This window comes from Pyxicephalus adspersus, unplaced genomic scaffold (assembly GCF_032062135.1).
Source record: "Pyxicephalus adspersus unplaced genomic scaffold, UCB_Pads_2.0 Sca45, whole genome shotgun sequence".
NCBI classification, from domain to species: Eukaryota; Metazoa; Chordata; class Amphibia; order Anura; family Pyxicephalidae; genus Pyxicephalus; species Pyxicephalus adspersus.
In genome coordinates this window covers 12,582-35,265 of record NW_027317052.1, presented here as the reverse complement: position 1 = coordinate 35,265, position 22,684 = coordinate 12,582, and the positions used below count along the sequence as shown (strand labels likewise).

Genomic DNA, 22,684 nt, shown 5'->3' with positions numbered 1-22,684 from the left:
TTTATGTCCTGCTGCTGAGCATGTAAACTTGCGAGTGGAGTCCCCACGTGGGAAGCCACTCGCGGGTGTACGTGCACAGCAGCAGGACATGAAGTAAGACAGGATCACATGTGGATATTATCGTTTTTTTAATGATTGAATTATAGTCCAAAAATGCTGCTGTCCTTGCCTGCCCTCACCTGTTTTAGGTGGGGCTTTATGTGCTACAGGAATCAGAAATTTCTGACCTCCCTCTTTTCCTGAAGAAGCAGATTTATCCGTGAAACACATCGAAAATCAGCATGGTATGACCCCAGGATTGGCAACGGTGAGTTCAGTGTTAAAGTGTTGTAGTCTGGCTTTGTAGTCCGTGAAGTCATCACTGAGGCCAGATTACCTCCACATGCGCTCAGCTGCGTGAACAGTGTCTTGTAGATGTTTGGTGTGATTGTTGTGCCAGGGTCAGGGGTTGGCAGGATGGGGGTAGCGGAAGGTGGCAGGGGCATCTTTATCTAGAGTCAAAGAAAGAGTGTGGTTGAACTGAGTGGCAGCATTTTCTGGAGATGTTATTTTAGAGGGAGTAGGGGTTGGTTACATAAGGCAGTTTGAGGATAGGTTGTGGTGAAGGTTACGGATATCTCTCTGTCATTGACCATGTCTGGGATGTGGAAAAAGGGGCAAGAATTAGATGAAGCTTGAAGGTTATTAGGTTATCAGAAAGGGGAAATGGCGAGTTGAATGAGGTTGCATAAAAAAAGATCTAAAGTGTGTGGCAATATGTGTGGGGCCATTTATGTTAGGTGAGTCCAAAGGTGGAGGTAATAGAGAGAAGTTTGGCTGAGGAAGGATGGTTGGAGTCAACCACTGAAACATTAAAGTCACCAAGGATGAGGTTGGGCAGGTCATGGGAAAGAATGTGTGGGAGCCAAGAGGCAAAGTTCAAGTAGAGTGGACTTCAAAAGAGCTGAAAAAGAGAGGGTGGGGTGGAAAGGACTCTAGGGGTATGTGTGAAGTGCAGGCCTCCATAGGAGAGTGCAGCAGTAGAAGCAAAGTCTGAGGAGAAAACCAAGTTTCAGTGAGAGCCAGGAAGTTTAGAGATTTAGAGAGGAGAAGGTTGTGGATAGAGGTTTATTTATTGACAACAGATTTGGCATTCCATAGACTGCCAGAGAAATGAAGTAAGAACTTATGGGCAGGGTGAATGGGAATGAGGTTAGAAGGAGGGAGTATCTTGCTGAAAGGGTAAGGAAGAGAGAGGCTGTGGGGGTGGGGGAACAGGGTTGGGTGAGATGTGAGGTGTATATTGCTCAGAATATGGCAGGATTGAGAAGCGCTGGATTTAATGACCTTGTCAGGGTCCAGGTTGGGAAGATTGTTGCCATGTAAAAAATTCTTTAGGAAATTTTAAAGCAAAGAACCCTAGGGTAAGTGAGATGAAGTGAGATAGAAGGTAGAAGAATAAGAACAAGAGTACCAACCTAAAGGTGTTTGTTCAGATTACCTAAATTACACACATCCAAAAAATAAATAAAAATAAGTGAACAGAAAAATAATGCGTATGTCGGTGTCTGAGGCCACACTATGGAAATTTACCATCTCCGCTTTGGTGCCTGCATTGGAAATCCATAATTTTTCTTGCATCAATAAAACAAATCCAGAAAAACGGAAATAAAATGAAACCAGAGAGAATATTTTCCAATGGGTACAATCTTTTTGTAACATTTTTTCTTTTGTGTTTTTGGCACAGGAAGGGAAAGTTTAAGCATTCACCGCTCTATTTTAGGGGCTCTATTTTTTCAGCAGCATCTGACTTTCCCTTAAACATTCCCTGGTGGAAAATCTTCTAGATCTATGTTTTTCAGTGGCAGTAGTTGATTCTCAACAAAGGAATTTTTGATGGAAAGTCAGGTTCCCTGCTTTATAAATAGAGTCTTAAGACTAAGAGTGGTTGATGATTTAACCTCCCATTCCTGTGCCAAAAAAAAAAAAAAAAGAATGTCTAATTCCCTGCTTTATAAAAAAAAGCCCCAGTTTAATTTTTTACCCAGGGCTCATCCAAGTTTTATCCAAAATGTACTATTTTTTTAGGTTGGATTCTGTTATAAATTTGTAAATACACTTTTGCTCATGATTCATGTATTTTTCTATTGAACTTTGTGTGAAATTTTGTTTAAGACTTTGGGTAAAGTTGGGAGGATCTTGAAAGAAAGCATTCATAATGAAACCCCTTAAAAAAGCAAAACAAATCATAAAAAATATTGGCAATTTCTATACTTAAAGTTAAAGAATTGTTCCAGTTAATTTACTATGTGGATCAAAACACAGTATATCACAGAGCAAACTGGATTGTGCAGAACATCACCCTGGTTAATAAATACAAGACAAATGATTGCACTTACAGATTAAAAAGTTGATAGATAGCATATCACAGGCTGAAGCTCCAGAGAAATCCCATCAGATTGAGTGTGAAAAAGATCTTTGTAGTACAGGCTGATAGAGGGGAGGGTGCAGATGGAAATTGCTAACAGTGGCAGGATGAAAAGTGGAATGCTAGAACCATATGCTGTCCAGATTACACCAAAGAGGGACGAGCAGGTGACAGCCTAAAGCACAGTGAGCCTTCACTTACATAATTCAGGGTGCTGCCCCTTCATGCCTGATCTTTGAATTGTTTGTTTTTTATATATGAACCATTAACATAATATATCTGGATGTCTGAGATATATCATAACTCCATTTGATCTTTTCCCAGAGCAGATTTCCTTTTTGCCTCTTTATTTATTGGACATATTTATAGAAGTAGCAATACAATAACTGGTCGCCCTAAAATGTTTTTGCCACTTTTATAAAAGAGAATTTTGTACAGTGGCAATCAGTGCTTTGATTGGTATACTGCAATGAATTAAAAGCAGTGATCGGCAGCTCACCCCATAGATAAAACTCCCCTTAGCTTTCTATAAATGTGCATTGTGACAGGTTACTGCTACATTGAAATCAATGAATGTGGCAAAAATGGCCACGGGTGTTTAAAACAAATTCAAAACATATAGAGTCATTGGGCTTGAGTTAATATAGCTCTCCAAGGCTGGAGAAGATACACTTTCATCAGTGAAGCTGGATGATCCAGCAAACCTGAAACTGATTTTTTTTGTACAAAAATAATTCGCTAATTGTTATATATATTTATATCAACCTCTTAATTTCCTTTCAGTGCTTTCTTGGTCCTTTCCAGACTGATGGTGCCAAACCTTGGGACTGGCAGCTCTTGGCCACACAGCAAACTGCTGCTGTATGGCAAGGAGAAAATAATACCATAGGCAAACCACATGGTTACAAAGCCAATAGCAACTGATCACTTTTGCAAACAACGCTGACAGCGAGATCTGACAGCATGTGCAAAAAAGGGTTCCGACTACTCATTTTCACTTTAAAGTGACAGCTTAAAACTACAGTTAAAGTGGAATTTATCTCTGCATTACACCTCTGCTCCTGTTCCCTCGCAGTGCACGGCCATCTTCTTCTTTCATTGCTTCCTTCTTGCAATTTCTGGCCATCCTGATTGGCTGGGCTAGGATGATGTAAATCCTGTGTGCCTCATTTATTCCTGGCATGGAAAATGGAAGCCACAAATGTTTGGTATCCTGGCAATCAAAAACTTTTTCACCAGGACCCTGAATCAGGCAGGTTGGAAAGAATTTTCCACATTCCCTGGTCCTTTTTTGTAATAGTGACCTGCCTGATCATGTATTCTTAAAAGTGGAACTTTTTCCGAAACGGCCCTTACCGTTCTGTAGCATCCATTTGTAAACTAATGGCCTAGCTTGAGCTGCAAACATTACACGCCAAATTCCCCAGATATCTTACTAATACTGTCCAGGGCTAGGTTGAGGTCACCAATAAGGCCATTCTTGTGGTCAAGCCATTTTCAAAAATACAAAAGACACACATATCAAGAAGATGAACTAATATGTACCATATAAAATACAATTTCAGTCAAACCTATTGTGTCAGTTAAGCCTTTTGTGTAAAGATTTCATGATGCATAATTTTTTTAGCTTCCTATCGAGCCAATTTTGTTTTCTAATTTTCTAAACCAGGTCAGTGATCCGGCATATCCATGGCTTGAGGGCACTGAGGTGAAGTCACTAAAGGCTAATCATAAAATATGAGGTAAAGAACTTTATACAGAGCCTGTCTCATGCAGGTTGATGAGCTGAGCAGTACCGCGGTCAGCACTACGGGGAACAGCCTGCTGACTGAATTGTATTTCCGTGGAAGCAGATGGCTTAGCCCTGACTATAATATTCCTGCTTGTCATAAGAAATGCAGACTTTAAAAAAAAAAAAATCAATTCTGGAATATAAAGATGGAACAAGACATACCTTTTTGTGACCGGCTTCTGTTATTTTGGGGATATCAAACAGCTGTCCTGTATAATATTGCACTCCGCTGAATAAAATGAGGGCGATCGAATCACCTTCCTTCTCAATAACTGACAGGATATCCTCAGTCCTCAGTGTTTCTTCACCCTAGAAAATAAAATGTACTCTTCTGAAAGCAAATTACGAATTAGGATTTATATATAGGAGAAAAAGATAGAGAGAACATAAGGCTGTATTTTCTTTAAAGTGGACCTATCATTACATTTATACCATTACATAAAAGGCAGATAGCCCTTTTTATTATTATATATATATATATATATTGATAAAATGAATTTTGCGGCAAGGGCTCTTTGATAGGTAAATGTTTTTTTTTTTATGAAAGTTCTGCTTTAAATGTACCTGCAACACCTAAAATGTGTAAATTTAGTATACTCGATTGATTTGTCCACAAGCAGCCTGTAGTAGCAAATACAGTGTGCCTAACAACCCCAAAATGTAATATATACAGCTTATCAGTCCTTATAAATGGTAGCTATACTAGTTGTCATTGTATTTTTTTAGAAAGATTTTAGTTTTGCAACATGCAAATGTCCCAATTGTATGCAGTTATTCTTACCTAGTTCTACTTGTGTGGCTTACTGCTTGGAAAACAGTTCATGTTCAAACTATCATACTCCATGACCCCTTAACAATAATGCTTTTTGGAAAAATGTGGTAAAAGATGCATTTTGGTGCATGGTTTTGAAATGCATGGTAATGCAGAAACCATAGTGCATTTTACATGGTTTGCATGACACCCCACTATTATATTTGTGGGCAAGACTTAAGCACAATGCATGCTCTAAATTGTTTTGTGATTCCCTAGAAATAAAAAGACAAATCCTATATTTCAATGTGTTATGGTGCACTGCCAATCCATTTTCCACTATTGTCCTAATATTAACACTGTGCACCTTAATGCACTGGAAGATGTTGCATTAAAATAGGTGCAGTTAATAGTGTCATCAGGAGGAGAGAGGTGCTGGCAACACCAGGTGACACCGTCGGAGAAAGTGATAAAGTGATAAGGACACAGCACTGCAGCTCTGCATGGACTGGGCCAAACACTTGCAGGTTACAAAATTGAGTCCTACAAACTGTATGCATCATGCAGACCACCTGGTATACAGACCAGGCCTAGGGGATGATAAATGAGCTGAGAATTAAATTCTATTGATTTCCTAATGCTTTTAACCTTTAACTACGTAAAAACAAAGAAATACATTTAGTCTGTGCATTTGATATTTTGATTTTAGGGTTTCAATTTAATTGTTCTAGTTTTTTATGAAACCACTATTGGCATTGCATTCATTTATATACAAGAATGATTTTCAAATAACATAAAACAACAAAAAAACTTTACTAAGAAATCTGTATGGGATGTTATGGTAGAAGATTTATGTGTCTTTGTCTATGAATGGAGGAACATGAGTTACCACACTGGGTGACACCAACCCTAGTGAAGTCATGGCGTAGTTATGGTAAAGGCTACACTGGTGACTCTGTCGTTGCTACATTGGAGATGTAACATCTTGTGACAGTTATCTCATTAGAAACATATTGATTTTAGTGTACTGCAAATAGGATGATTTCTGAGTAGCAAAGAGATTTAATCCCCAGTGTATCTCTGGCCTCAGAGAGGTAATACTCTGAAAATCAGTGTTAATGTCTAATACATATGTATCACTTAAGTTATAACCTTTTTAATGAATCATAAAAGGTTGATAATTCAGTATATATATATATATATGTATATGTTTGTATTTATGTATATATATATATATATATATATATATTGCCATCTGATTTAGGAAGGATTTCCAAAGTGAAAAAGTTGTTACAGAAAGAGGGTTTTCTAATTTTTTCCTAGAAGATTTCCCCTCTTCTGCTTTTATGGTTTCAACTTTAAATCTTATATTTCTTCACACTTTCAAACCTGGTGAAATTGTAGAAAGTAATTCTTCCTATCAAAGACAATGATGACAATAAAATCTGCAGGTTTGCTTTAGGGCAGGTTCATACTTGCCACTTGAGTGCCTTATTTTGTATGGCTCTCCATGGCTGGCACCAATCACGGCAGCCTTATTAATCTCCTATTAATCTCTAATTAATAAAAGGGGGAAGCCGCAATGTTTCCTGGCATAAAGGAGGCAGGAAATGCAACGCAACCTTACTACTTGTGTGAATAAGCCCTTACTTAAGGAATTTAGGCTGTTTAATTACCAATATGAATTATCATCTTTCAAATAATTTTTCATTTAGCTTAGTGAATGTGGAAATAGTTCACTTTGCAAAGATTGCCCATTTAAGGTTAAAAAAATACTAAGCTATGTGAAATATCCTATGCAAGGGGAAAATTCATTTTAATATGTGAACAGCCTTTTGTGTATTGTCCCCACTGTCTAAATACAATAAAAAATACTAAATACAAAAATTCTTCTTTGTGCAGGTTTGTTTTTTTACCAGATCTGTACAGTAATCCAGTATGACACCGCTAAGCCTGGATTTCATTTAAAAATTACTGGAGAGGCAGATTCAAGACCACAAACTCTGCTAAAAGAGAAAGCAAAGCAGTGACTGGTTTTCCATTAATGTACCCCTCCCACAACCAGGAGTGTAGTTGTAAAAAAAAAAAAAAGAGGGGGCACGGTACCATCCATGGCGACCGCGCATGCACATCATTGTTATGTAAACGTACCTGCCCCACTACACCCCTGCCTGTGTGTCACTCTAAGGGGGAGAAACTTCCCCCAGAGTGATGTCATGATACCAGAACCCACCCACTCTCTCAGGTCTGAGCCTGCGATGGGAGAGTGGGCGAGTTGTGTTCAGAGAGACAACCCCCGTGGGGGGGGGGGTTGCAATGGCCAGAGCCACGGACCACCAAAGAATTCTTTGCAAAGTAAGAGTGGGAATGCGTGCACATTCCCAAAAAATGTAAAGGCACATCGTTCCCACCCATGCCCGCCCCACTACACCCCTGCCCACAGCTCTACTATCTGCACTAAAATCCTTTGTGCCTATTAAAGAATATATTCAGCTCAAAGTTTTGTCTGAAATTCAGTTTTAAGTATCCCAACTCTACGAAAACTATAAAATGATACAAAAGTTTTGGCTTTAGATACATTTTCAACTAGTTTACATAAACCATTATAAGACTTTGGTGTAATTTTTGCTTGCCTTTTAGAACAAATAAACAATGGTCATGAGAGGGATGAATACTCTGGTCATTGTGTTTCACTTGGGTGTATGAACTACATCCTCAGTTCTGACTACAAAGCTTGCTAAAAATCTCTGCAGGCCAATTATATGTGAGGGAGAGATAAAGAGGAAACAGAATTCATGTAGAATTTATATACAGGCAGCAAAACATTACTTCTGAGAATTAGCCTCATAGTGAAATACTTTGCTTTTCCTGAAATGTAGATGCTGTATGCTTAAAGAGACCCTGTCACGTTACAAATATTATAAACCTGAGCATATACAGTACATGTAAATAATATACTTTTTCTGACACTCACACTGCTCACTGCAAGTCTAATGCAGAAAGCTAACCATCTAAAGTCTTCAAAACGTTTGATCACCATGGTTCTCTGCAGGGTTTCTCCCTCTTACCTTACGCCACTAATGTTTGAAGGATGAACCTGGTGGAAAGGTGAGGGACCACAAAGACAGACAATTCTGGAAGTGTTGGCTTGACAAGGTCAAACCAACAGTCTCTCCCTAAAGCTCTCTCTTTGTAGCACTTGTTTGCAAGAGCACCAGTTACCATTGAAGAATGGTAACTGGTTCTTTTTTAAATAAATAGTACCTTGGACTGAGTACAGAAGAAGAGACTTAAAGCCGAATGGGAATATTTTAAAGAGAATGTATTTGTCATTAGAATGAACCAAAGGGTTTGGGTATATGACAGTATGGTTGGCTCAATGGCTAGCACTTGCGCTATGTCCCAGGTTCGAATCTCATCCAGGATTTGCAAGGAATGTGTATGTTCTCCCCATGTTTGCATGGGTTTCATGCAGGCACTCCAGTTTCCTCCCACATCCCAAAAACATGAAGTTAGATTTATTAAGCTCCCCTCAAAAATTGTCCTTAGACCATGGTAATGGCTTATAACTATGGTAGGGATGTTAGACTGTGAACCCCTTTGAGGGAAAGCTAGTGATATGACTATGGACTTTGTAAAGCACGCTATATAAATACAAGGTAACAATAATAAAAATTTCATGGTATTCCCTTCAATATGCTCCAAAAATTGTGTGTATTGTGTATTCTTCAGGTAAAGAATGGTAGCCAATAGCCAATTTTAACATTGTTATCTCTTTCACATCCTATAGAAGGTCATACAATGCAAAGTTCCCTGATGAAAAAGGACCCCTTGAATAAGTTGAATTGTTTGTATATTGAGTACACTGTGTTAAAAAAAAGCATACATGTTGGGCAGGATGATACATGGTACCAAATCACTAAGCAGGAGAATTGCCAAGGTAGGCAGCAAGCAACAGAGGTCAGGTCACAAGCCAGGAGTCAAATTCCAGGGATCCAGGAAACAGACACCAGTGACACAGGGGCCACTGCAGAAACAGGGAACACAGGAAACACTGGAAGCAACAGGAGGCACACGTGACACGGGACCCACAGACTGGGAGGAACACTGGAACAACACAAGGGAATAGGCTGGAAACAACAGACTGGTCAAGAAGGGGTTAACACAGGAGCTGGACAGAGGAAACACTGAATCAAGCAACAAGTGACCAGGAACTTGGTAGCAAAGCCAGGGGCTTGGCACTAGTGGAGATACTTTGCATGAATGCTAAGTGCTATGTCAGAGCTAGCTGAATAGCCAGGGATGGATAAGAGGCTATTTCCTGATTGGCCGGCGGGTTGGATGAAGTTTATAAATCTTGGGAACGTAGGCATGCCCAGAGTCAGAACTGCCTGCATGCGCAGGAGAGAGGTCTTTAGTGCAGAGAAAGTAAGTATGACAATCCTTCATTTCTATGAGCGACCTATTTAGAATTATTAAACTCTACTGCTATTGTCCAAGAATTAATTCTAAAGAGAATCCAGTAATCTTATCTTTGCACACTCTCATTTGCTGGAGAATAGAACTTGACTTTATTTGAAACAAAGCCAAAGTTACTAAGACCATGTCTATGTAAAGCAAAACCTGGTGAATGTGACCGGGTAAAACCCAGATTGAATGCGCTGTGGAGTGCTACAAATGAATCTTTCATTCGCTTGTTTGAATCTTAGCTCTACATTCTTCACCTGGTATAAACCACACATTACCATTTGTTAGAAATAATTAAATCCATCCTAAAGGCAGGCAAAATAAAATGTTTATGCTCCAAGAGACTAATTAGCTGATGGGATATGGTTATTTATACTAGCTTTATGGGATTGTGAAAGGTTTAAGGAACTTAGCCTTTAAAGAAATGTGGAGGCATAAAATGGCATTCATTCCGCCGTATGTTCTTTTTAAGGATATTGTAACCTTCTTAAATGTTAATGATGGCGCAGCTAAAAAAAATCATCTTTTTCTGGGGGAAAAAATGTTTCTAGAAAGACATTTATCAGACTAGATCTTATTCAATCAGTTGAGCATTTGCTAGTGTTTGCGATGAAAGTATAGATTTCAAGGGATAAGAAGGTCAAGGTCAAGGTCAGGTCGGATTTTTTTTTTTACCATATCTGGCAGTGGCAGGAGAATGAGCAAGCACCATGCACATAAAGCTGTCCTGTTCAATGGGAAGGTAAACCGGTTGGATGAGTGAGCAGCACTCCACTGTGCTCTCCTAAAGTGCAGTGATCATCTGATCTGTTGTTCATAAATCCACAAGGCAGATTAATTACCAACATCAGGTGACCAATGTAGACATGCTGAATTTTCACCCGAGAAGAGCACAATCAATAGATATATAATATATTAGATCTATAGTATAATATGGAACCATTTTTCTTGACCTTTTTAACATGAAGTAATCCCTTGAGATATGTTTAGGTCTTTAGGGAACCCCAACTATAATTACTATATCCAAACTCACAGTACATTAATGTGGTGGTCAGTAGGAAGAATGCCTCTTACATCGCAGGCCAATGGGAAGGTTGCCATCCTTACAGATAGCCGAATAGATCATTGGTGTCAGTTAAACTGATCTGAGAGGTACAAATTGCTCATTGCTCAAGGAACCCCCAGCAACCTTTGGAGAAACCCTGGTTGAGAAACTCTGCTACAGGATAAGTAGAAGATTGTTATCCAACATCCAGGTATAGGGTGCTGCTTTGGAAAGGGGAGCACATTTATGATCAGCCAGAGATGCCTCAATAATAAATACATACATAACATTATTGCCAGGGAACCTCTTCAACAAAAACATTATCCAAGTATGATAGTATTAAAAGGACAGCGATGAGGCTTTGTAAAGACTGTTTAGATGCAGTAACATTGTTCTATCTGTCAACAGGACCCTTTCATCTGTCCCAGTCTGTAATTAATGAAGACATTGGCATAGTAATGAAAGCATTCAGGTTTATCTCCCTGGGGACCTTCATTATACTAATCCAAACACCAACTAGCAGAATACTATATTGTTGGGCCACTTTTTTGATCTCAGACAGGTCCTTGAAATAGAAACTGAAATCAGAAGGTTTCTGGTAGTATAAAGCACAGATTAAGGTCTTAGAAGTGAAATATGGAAATCAAATTATAAAACAAACCTTGCGGGGATGCACTAATAGCATGCTGGATTCCACATTGAGTCCATGAAACTGAATCTGTGACTCCACTGCGTACTACAAGACAAAAGTTTTAAAATGCAGATTGTGTTAAATCATCACACAACATAACAAACTCATAGATGCGTAGATAAAAATTTAAAAAATGATCTGCTCACTGAGTTAGTTAAAAAATTAACAATACAAACCCATCTTGGGCCAAATCGTTCAGATGAACCTTTCTGATTCCCAAAGGCAACAAGATTCCCCCAAAATAGACATATTTTGAAGTTATACAAATGTGTTCTTCTGGATCAATTAGAACATTAAAAGCTGTTAGCATGAAATTTATACTTGAAATTTATAGGTGCAACGGCTTACCTGTCAGATGGCCGGGGGTTGGGGACAACTGATCTAGTATAAGTAGTTAGCTTAATGGACCTTTTGGTATTAGACATTTATTTGTGATACTGAACTCCCTGATAGGATTTGGTATAAAGACCCTGATTTATGAAAGCTCTCCATGGCTGGAGAGAATACACTTTCTTCAGTGAAGCTGGGTGATCCAGCAAACCTGGAATGAATCTGGTCCAGGATTCAAAACATTTGCTGGCAAATAGCAATTTTTTTTTAAAAATCCATTGCATGTTTTCTGGATCACCCAGTTCACTTCTGAAAGTGTATTCTCTCCAGCCTTGGAGAGCTTTCATAGGTCAGGGCCATTATATAAATTATTCAGTCCAGGTTTTATTCACTTTTTTTGGGCAAGGTATCTGGATGAGATTAGGGTCAAATGAAGAGAGTTGTGCTGAGATAATCAAGTAAGCATCAACTCTTGCATCATTAAACTCACAGTAGTCTTTATATGATAATGTCTGCCCCAAGTAGTTTTTAGCAGACAGTTCCAACATTGCTGCCTTCTTGGTCAGAGCCCCTTCCAGTGGTATGCACCCAGTCTTTTTCCTTCCCTACTCTATTGTCAGAGCTTGTCTGATATTGCTTGGTACTACACTGGAACACCCTAATAACTCTCAAGAGTTGTAATTTGCATGAGCACATCTAGGTATTAACATTGCCCAATGGCTGATCATTCTTCAACTAATAGAAAGTGGGGAAGATCTGGATAGCTGTAGATTTTGCTATCAAAGATCATTAAAGCAGTACTTAGATGAATCACTTGCCAAGATATAAAGCAAAGAAAGACTGTGAATACTATATGAGGTGTATAAATACCACTTTAGGGGAGGTTAGGAAGACTTAAACTGTAATTGACATTGTTAGCTATTTCTGAGCATTACCAGTGGTCTGGTTTAGTAGTGTTTGCACTGTGAGTTATAAACATGTATTTGTCTTACCAGTCGCTTAGTTTGTATCCCAATGAAAAGAGCTACAGAGTTATGAAATATTTAGAACTTTCCACTAGAGATTGCTGTTATTTGGATTCCCCAACAGAGAAATTGCTTCCATGGGCACTTAGAGACACCTTGGCTCCTAGACCTGCTGCACTAGACCTTTAGTGGGTATGCAGATGATGGGTTGGCTAAATTAAGGCATTAGCACAGAAATTTGATGAAAATAAAGATGGTAGAATGGGCAAAATGAGCAATAGAACAGCAATGAGAAAATAGTACCATGGGATTCACTGGGTTTGCTAGTATGTTTATGCAGGTTAAAATAACATTAAATCCAAGGGACATATGGGGAATATCTTCCATAGGCATGCGTAACATCAGCTTACAGTAAAAAAAAAAGGAGATCTCCAGGCATGCTGTGCCGAGTACATCTCCGAACTAGATGGACAGAAGTACAAATGTTTTGCCCAGTTAAATCCTATCCAAACTTACATATGAGATAGGGCCTGTAGGTTTGTTCTTAAGTTGAATTTGTATGCAAGTCGGAACAGGTACATTATTTTAATATATGCAATTAGGATAGATGTTTGTCTCAACATATTATTAGGCAGTATGGTGTCAGTTACTTTAAAAAAATCTTTTCTTTTATATGCAAAAAGAAACAACTGCAGAGTTTATCCTAGTCAATAAAGAGTTACAAGATGGTATAGATCAGCTCAGCTCTTAAGATCACCCACAACCTCAGCTGTGTTTAGCAAAAGATTTCTTCTGCAACTCATGCAAACCGCCCCTCCCCCCATCCAGCCTCCCTCCTGCACAGGAGCAAGCGGGAAAGCCCCATTCATATCTAGGAGTCGTCCATGTGTCAGGTGTCCTTAACTCAGGGACTACCTGTATGTAGGCAAATGACATACCCCTGCCACATCTCAGTTTGCAAACAATTAAAAATGTATACACCACCAGAAGAACTGACTTGTGACTTGGATCAGAAATAGAGACAGTCCCTCATATAAGGAACAGTTGGGATATATAGATAAAACAGAGTAGATGATTTGTGCTATCTTTCGCTGTTTGCCTAGAGTTCATTTTCAAATAAATGCTTAACTACCTTTAACAAGGGTTTTCACATTTTTTGATCCAAGCTTAAACTTATCTATCTGTTAGTATCTATAGTGCAGCTTTCGCTTTTTTTATGCTCAGAAATCATTTTTCTCCCTTGTAAATAAATGACATTTTAAATGCCTGGTACGCACTATTGATTTTACATTGTGCATTAAAACATCACTAAGCATTGACAACCAATGTCCAATACATCATGTTTTGCAAGTTTAAGGCATTGACTTAACATATTCTTTGAAAACAATATTTAATCAATGAGCAAACCTGGTTCTCCTTTTTTTTAAATCTGAATGATGGTGAAGGTTACCCTAAGAGCGTGTTTTGCTTTGTGTTGGGGCTTATATACTGCACAATGATGATTATCACCATGGCAGGTATAAGAAAATGTACATTAACATATAATTAGCAGGTTGAGAGCAGCACTGCTTACATGGTCAGAGGGAAAAGCTTTTGCTTCAAGTAGAATCTTATGGCGAGATTTTGTGGGCTTGTAAAAGGATAGCTGTAAAACAAAGAGATAGAAAGGCATTAACACATGTATTCAACTGAGCCAGTCTTTTATCACATAACAAGCCTAATGAGTTAATGAAAGAATGCTTGAAAATTAGAACTGTAGGCTACAAAAATGCTGTTATATAGTGTATTTCATAAAACTACCCCCACTACACTTAAACACCTAATGCTTCATTTTGTTTAAGCCAGACGTACACAAGGTAATGGAGATCTGTAACCATAAGTCAATCATTAAATACATTTTAAATTAAACCATTAAAGGTATTTAAATTTGACTTGGCATCAAGGGCCTTGCTAGGGCTGATTGGCCAAACTGGTCCACAAATTATGGATTCTGAATGTCCTAAATCCAAACATTATTAAAGTCAATAGGGAAACAATTAATTTAATTTAGTCCATGGGTGGTTTTTTCTGGTCTCTGAGATATAACTATAGAACTCAAATGCACCAAAACAGCAGGGGAAGACCACCAAGTCTGAGAAACACTGTGCTAATTAGAAAAGTGTGTACAGCGGTGAAGAGGAGATTGCAATTTAAAAGGCAACATGGGACACTTGTCCTTTAATTTACAAGCTTTGTGGGATCCTTTAATAGCACTTTACAATGACATTGATATCTCTGATTCCCACAGCATGAGAAAGATGAATAGCTTTTGGTTCCCTAAAATGTTCTATCTCCAATTCTTTTATTATCAAAAGTTTGATTAAATATTAACATTATTTGAATATTATAGAATTAAACCTATAATAATATATATTATTAATTATATATATATATATATATATATATATATATATATAATTATAAACCTAAATAATGAATATTCTGAATTTGTCCTTCACCAAATCTGAACATTAGTATTATCCATGTTTAGTCCCTGTACAACAGAGTGTAAGGAGTAGAAGTGACTAAGTGGCATTGCTAAAACAAATATCACAAGTCATGAGATAGAAAACCTATTTTTACTTACATAAAACCTCAGCCTGGAGAAGATGGAATAACATAGGAGAACATGGGTGATCCAGCTAATGATTTTTAGGAAATCTTTTATGATAGTCTAGCTTCTCCAGTGAAAATCGGTACCATGGAATTGGCTATGCAGCCATGGGGTCCTCTAGGAAACCAGGGTGATGTCATTACAAGGGAGCTAGTGTGGGTACATTGCAGTGCTATATCAGCAGTCCTCCACACCTAGAAGAAAATGCTTTCAAGTGACCTAGATTTTGGACTTAGTTGAGTATACCTTCCTTCACTAGGTAAGTAAAAGAATTTCTGGAATGAGTTAAAGTGGGGAGGGAATTATGGGCGAATGGGGAGGATGAGCAGAAGGTGAACTTTAGAGCAACAATACAAAAAAAAATTAAATACAAAAATTAAAGGAAACAAAAGCATAAATACAAAAACTCCAATAATATTAAGGAAAATTGTCTTTAAATACACAAGCCAAAAAGAAGAAAAACTTTTTTTTGTTTTGTTTTACTTAATCAAATTTCCTCTAAACAGTTAATTTCTACCGCAAAATTGGCAAATTTGCAACAAAATTTTTTTACATCCCTCAAAGACAATTGCTTCCAGTAAATCAGATGACCTTTCAGTTATGCTTGTGAGTTCCTTAAAACAAAAAAAACCCGTTTTTGTACTGAGCTGTATACTTATTCTGAGTCAGTGATTGTCAGTGCCAAGGATCAGAACACCAACCAAGTGACTGAAAACTAAATCAGCAATGACAGCCTAGGCTGCGTACACACATTCAATTTTTGTAATCATTTCCAGAGACAAAAGAGTGACAGATGAAGGAATCAGCGCTGTACACACAGCATCATGGGAAGGGAAGAACAAGCAAGCTGCACCCCTCTGTGCTCTTCTCCATTGGCTTGTACAGCAGACATTCACCGTCAATTGTTTATGGATAAGTTAGCATAGATCTATGAAGGACATTGGCCAACCACTGTACACATGTTCTATTCTCGTCCAAAAATCATCATCGCCGAGGGAAGCATCTGATGTGTCTACAGATGTGTCTTACATATTCAGTAAAAGGACCACTTTAATAGATGTGAAGATCATTACATTATCAACACCTCCTTGTCAGGCAACAATTGTAAAACTTTGGATTTCCCATCACTGTCTGCTTTGGGTACTAGTAGCATCAGGAGGCTAAAGAAGGGGGATCCACCCAATCGAATGGCTTTTCATACACTTCAAAATGGCAACAAATATGTATATGGGGATAACTAAACCACTTCTGTTGTTATTTAAATCAGTGTTTTTCAACCATTGTTCCTCAAGAGGTTCCTAGGGCTTCTTTGAGCAATAAGAAATTTGTCTCTCAGGTCACCACCATTGATTTTTCTGACTATGTGCAATAAATTCTTCCAACTAACCACCAAAATAATGTATTGTGAGTTGTGGATATAGTATTTACAGAAGAGGTTCCCTAAAGGGTTCCTCCATATTTAAAAGGTTGAGAATGGCTGATCTAAATTATCAAGTGGAATGTAGGAACAAACTGTGCACCATTGACGCTACACTTCAATACACTATTCTAACACCACTTTAGTGTACCACTTTTGCCCTGTTTGTACTCCTTACTCTGTAAAAGACAACAGTTCTCTGTGATCTAAACTCTTAATTGACACAGGAGGAGAAAAGGACCCTGCCCAAAATAACTTACTTTGCATAGTGGTGTGATATTCAGCAGATATGTTACATTACACCGTATATGTGCATTTTGGTGCCATTTAGAATAAGCTATTTTTACCTTATTTTGTCACATTTACATACATATTAAAACTAGAAACCTATTTTTTCAGCTGTCTAATAAATAAAGTGTCTTTAGTACAGCAGAGTAGCAAGAAATCATTTGCCATGGTTTCCATAAACCACGCTGATGATGGCTATAAAGCCTGGAGCTGCTGTACGTAGGAATATGGAATATATGGCTCTGTAATGTCTGTGCTGTACACCAGACGTTTTGCATGAACAGTTGGAGCAAGGACATAATGAAATACTCTGCACTGGCTCTGTCCCTTTTCTTAAAATTGGACCCCTTTTTATTTCTTTAGATTTAAAAGTGAGACTTGCAGATACCTCCTGCTTTAACAAGAGTTTTTACTGCACAAGCATTTCTAATAAAATCCAATTTTTTTTTACATTTAATAGTGAAAAGGTCTGTTTATTTTGCTCAGAGCCTCCAGTTCTGCATCCCAGTTACCACTCCTGCCGATGTCTGATAACATTCATTACGCTGCTCTTTTTCTGGTCAGTCGATCTAAATTCCCCGTTTCTGAGCATTTCACACTGTGATGTTTGATCTGAATTCTTCATTACCGTCCCTGTAATGTCAAAACATTTTGCGTGTCACCTGCTGGGCCGACGAGCTGTTTCCTAAATACAGTAGTGTGTGTTTGCTGCGAATTAGCTCATTCTGCGGCAGCTGTAATTACGTATAATGATTTTTATTTCTCCTTCTTTCCAGGTTGGTTGGTTGGTGGGGTCATGAGTTCAAATCCAGATTTAACATGGAAAATAGTGAGTATTGTTGTTCGTATTAGATATCTATTGCCTTTTATTTGACAGTAACCATGTAAAACACAAGGCATGGATGTTCATTTTGCAAAATATAGTATGGACCACCTTGCAAAGGGGCACTGTGACCTTATTATAGAATATATATGGCCAACATGTCCAAGCTTGTTGTGCATCCCATTTCAAAACCATGGGCACTTACAAGTTTAGACTGGTCCACCGGAGGACAGGAAAAAAACTTTGTAGGGTCCATAAGATACACACCTACACCCCTGTTTTTTGTGCCAAATAAGGTGTCACAGAACAATTGCCTGACCCTCTGGTAGGCCCTCCCTACAAAAATGTGGCACTGTTCCAGAAAGGCTATTCATGGATAGAAGGTGGGCTCTCCTTCTCATTTCTTCGGGTTTGTCCCAGGTCATCAGTCCAACCCTGGAAAAAAAAAAATCTCACACACCTTTACTTCCGCAGATCTCTTGATTCCTCTGGAAATGTCCTGGATTGGGTCTCGCACTGTCCTGCAAGCCCTCTTAGTTCCGATGCGGAGGAAGTGCTGTACGCCGATATCATCATCCGTATTCTTTCTTCTTCTGGCTATGTCACCTGATCTTGAACTTTGCAGGCGAGAGATGGGGTGACTTAGCTTGCATTTTTTCCCATTGTAGAAAAGAAGCCTATTGTGCACATGCTCAGAAGGAGCAGCCAGAAGTCTACTGAGATACCCACGTGACAAATCCCAGGAGGCTCTGCCCTCCCGTTCTGTCTTTACCACCACAGGGTAGGGCCTTATTTTTTTTTTAATTTTAATGTTTCTTACTTTATGTCCTGCTGCTGAGCATGTAAACTTGCGAGTGGAGTCCCCACGTGGGAAGCCACTCGCGGGTGTACGTGCACAGCAGCAGGACATGAAGTAAGACAGGATCACATGTGGATATTATCGTTTTTTTAATGATTGAATTATAGTCCAAAAATGCTGCTGTCCTTGCCTGCCCTCACCTGTTTTAGGTGGGGCTTTATGTGCTACAGGAATCAGAAATTTCTGACCTCCCTCTTTTCCTGAAGAAGCAGATTTATCCGTGAAACACATCGAAAATCAGCATGGTATGACCCCAGGATTGGCAACGGTGAGTTCAGTGTTAAAGTGTTGTAGTCTGGCTTTGTAGTCCGTGAAGTCATCACTGAGGCCAGATTACCTCCACATGCGCTCAGCTGCGTGAACAGTGTCTTGTAGATGTTTGGTGTGATTGTTGTGCCAGGGTCAGGGGTTGGCAGGATGGGGGTAGCGGAAGGTGGCAGGGGCATCTTTATCTAGAGTCAAAGAAAGAGTGTGGTTGAACTGAGTGGCAGCATTTTCTGGAGATGTTATTTTAGAGGGAGTAGGGGTTGGTTACATAAGGCAGTTTGAGGATAGGTTGTGGTGAAGGTTACGGATATCTCTCTGTCATTGACCATGTCTGGGATGTGGAAAAAGGGGCAAGAATTAGATGAAGCTTGAAGGTTATTAGGTTATCAGAAAGGGGAAATGGCGAGTTGAATGAGGTTGCATAAAAAAAGATCTAAAGTGTGTGGCAATATGTGTGGGGCCATTTATGTTAGGTGAGTCCAAAGGTGGAGGTAATAGAGAGAAGTTTGGCTGAGGAAGGATGGTTGGAGTCAACCACTGAAACATTAAAGTCACCAAGGATGAGGTTGGGCAGGTCATGGGAAAGAATGTGTGGGAGCCAAGAGGCAAAGTTCAAGTAGAGTGGACTTCAAAAGAGCTGAAAAAGAGAGGGTGGGGTGGAAAGGACTCTAGGGGTATGTGTGAAGTGCAGGCCTCCACAGGAGAGTGCAGCAGTAGAAGCAAAGTCTGAGGAGAAAACCAAGTTTCAGTGAGAGCCAGGAAGTTTAGAGATTTAGAGAGGAGAAGGTTGTGGATAGAGGTTAATTTATTGACAACAGATTTGGCATTCCATAGACTGCCAGAGAAATGAAGTAAGAACTTATGGGCAGGGTGAATGGGAATGAGGTTAGAAGGAGGGAGTATCTTGCTGAAAGGGTAAGGAAGAGAGAGGCTGTGGGGGTGGGGGAACAGGGTTGGGTGAGATGTGAGGTGTATATTGCTCAGAATATGGCAGGATTGAGAAGCGCTGGATTTAATGACCTTGTCAGGGTCCAGGTTGGGAAGATTGTTGCCATGTAAAAAATTCTTTAGGAAATTTTAAAGCAAAGAACCCTAGGGTAAGTGAGATGAAGTGAGATAGAAGGTAGAAGAATAAGAACAAGAGTACCAACCTAAAGGTGTTTGTTCAGATTACCTAAATTACACACATCCAAAAAATAAATAAAAATAAGTGAACAGAAAAATAATGCGTATGTCGGTGTCTGAGGCCACACTATGGAAATTTACCATCTCCGCTTTGGTGCCTGCATTGGAAATCCATAATTTTTCTTGCATCAATAAAACAAATCCAGAAAAACGGAAATAAAATGAAACCAGAGAGAATATTTTCCAATGGGTACAATCTTTTTGTAACATTTTTTCTTTTGTGTTTTTGGCACAGGAAGGGAAAGTTTAAGCATTCACCGCTCTATTTTAGGGGCTCTATTTTTTCAGCAGCATCTGACTTTCCCTTAAACATTCCCTGGTGGAAAATCTTCTAGATCTATGTTTTTCAGTGGCAGTAGTTGATTCTCAACAAAGGAATTTTTGATGGAAAGTCAGGTTCCCTGCTTTATAAATAGAGTCTTAAGACTAAGAGTGGTTGATGATTTAACCTCCCATTCCTGTGCCAAAAAAAAAAAAAAAAGAATGTCTAATTCCCTGCTTTATAAAAAAAAGCCCCAGTTTAATTTTTTACCCAGGGCTCATCCAAGTTTTATCCAAAATGTACTATTTTTTTAGGTTGGATTCTGTTATAAATTTGTAAATACACTTTTGCTCATGATTCATGTATTTTTCTATTGAACTTTGTGTGAAATTTTGTTTAAGACTTTGGGTAAAGTTGGGAGGATCTTGAAAGAAAGCATTCATAATGAAACCCCTTAAAAAAGCAAAACAAATCATAAAAAATATTGGCAATTTCTATACTTAAAGTTAAAGAATTGTTCCAGTTAATTTACTATGTGGATCAAAACACAGTATATCACAGAGCAAACTGGATTGTGCAGAACATCACCCTGGTTAATAAATACAAGACAAATGATTGCACTTACAGATTAAAAAGTTGATAGATAGCATATCACAGGCTGAAGCTCCAGAGAAATCCCATCAGATTGAGTGTGAAAAAGATCTTTGTAGTACAGGCTGATAGAGGGGAGGGTGCAGATGGAAATTGCTAACAGTGGCAGGATGAAAAGTGGAATGCTAGAACCATATGCTGTCCAGATTACACCAAAGAGGGACGAGCAGGTGACAGCCTAAAGCACAGTGAGCCTTCACTTACATAATTCAGGGTGCTGCCCCTTCATGCCTGATCTTTGAATTGTTTGTTTTTTATATATGAACCATTAACATAATATATCTGGATGTCTGAGATATATCATAACTCCATTTGATCTTTTCCCAGAGCAGATTTCCTTTTTGCCTCTTTATTTATTGGACATATTTATAGAAGTAGCAATACAATAACTGGTCGCCCTAAAATGTTTTTGCCACTTTTATAAAAGAGAATTTTGTACAGTGGCAATCAGTGCTTTGATTGGTATACTGCAATGAATTAAAAGCAGTGATCGGCAGCTCACCCCATAGATAAAACTCCCCTTAGCTTTCTATAAATGTGCATTGTGACAGGTTACTGCTACATTGAAATCAATGAATGTGGCAAAAATGGCCACGGGTGTTTAAAACAAATTCAAAACATATAGAGTCATTGGGCTTGAGTTAATATAGCTCTCCAAGGCTGGAGAAGATACACTTTCATCAGTGAAGCTGGATGATCCAGCAAACCTGAAACTGATTTTTTTTGTACAAAAATAATTCGCTAATTGTTATATATATTTATATCAACCTCTTAATTTCCTTTCAGTGCTTTCTTGGTCCTTTCCAGACTGATGGTGCCAAACCTTGGGACTGGCAGCTCTTGGCCACACAGCAAACTGCTGCTGTATGGCAAGGAGAAAATAATACCATAGGCAAACCACATGGTTACAAAGCCAATAGCAACTGATCACTTTTGCAAACAACGCTGACAGCGAGATCTGACAGCATGTGCAAAAAAGGGTTCCGACTACTCATTTTCACTTTAAAGTGACAGCTTAAAACTACAGTTAAAGTGGAATTTATCTCTGCATTACACCTCTGCTCCTGTTCCCTCGCAGTGCACGGCCATCTTCTTCTTTCATTGCTTCCTTCTTGCAATTTCTGGCCATCCTGATTGGCTGGGCTAGGATGATGTAAATCCTGTGTGCCTCATTTATTCCTGGCATGGAAAATGGAAGCCACAAATGTTTGGTATCCTGGCAATCAAAAACTTTTTCACCAGGACCCTGAATCAGGCAGGTTGGAAAGAATTTTCCACATTCCCTGGTCCTTTTTTGTAATAGTGACCTGCCTGATCATGTATTCTTAAAAGTGGAACTTTTTCCGAAACGGCCCTTACCGTTCTGTAGCATCCATTTGTAAACTAATGGCCTAGCTTGAGCTGCAAACATTACACGCAAAATTCCCCAGATATCTTACTAATACTGTCCAGGGCTAGGTTGAGGTCACCAATAAGGCCATTCTTGTGGTCAAGCCATTTTCAAAAATACAAAAGACACACATATCAAGAAGATGAACTAATATGTACCATATAAAATACAATTTCAGTCAAACCTATTGTGTCAGTTAAGCCTTTTGTGTAAAGATTTCATGATGCATAATTTTTTTAGCTTCCTATCGAGCCAATTTTGTTTTCTAATTTTCTAAACCAGGTCAGTGATCCGGCATATCCATGGCTTGAGGGCACTGAGGTGAAGTCACTAAAGGCTAATCATAAAATATGAGGTAAAGAACTTTATACAGAGCCTGTCTCATGCAGGTTGATGAGCTGAGCAGTACCGCGGTCAGCACTACGGGGAACAGCCTGCTGA

At 38.8% G+C, this 22,684-nt stretch overlaps 1 long non-coding RNA gene across 1 annotated transcript; it reads right to left on the bottom strand.

Annotated features, from left to right (window-relative positions):
* Positions 1-4,328: 4,328 nt before the first annotated feature.
* Positions 4,329-14,094, bottom strand: LOC140344819 (uncharacterized). The gene is made up of 3 exons (XR_011923674.1): positions 14,022-14,094; positions 11,124-11,198; positions 4,329-4,508 (listed from the first exon to the last, which is right to left on the bottom strand). It is a non-coding gene; the product is annotated as an uncharacterized lncRNA (long non-coding RNA).
* Positions 14,095-22,684: the final 8,590 nt, after the last annotated feature.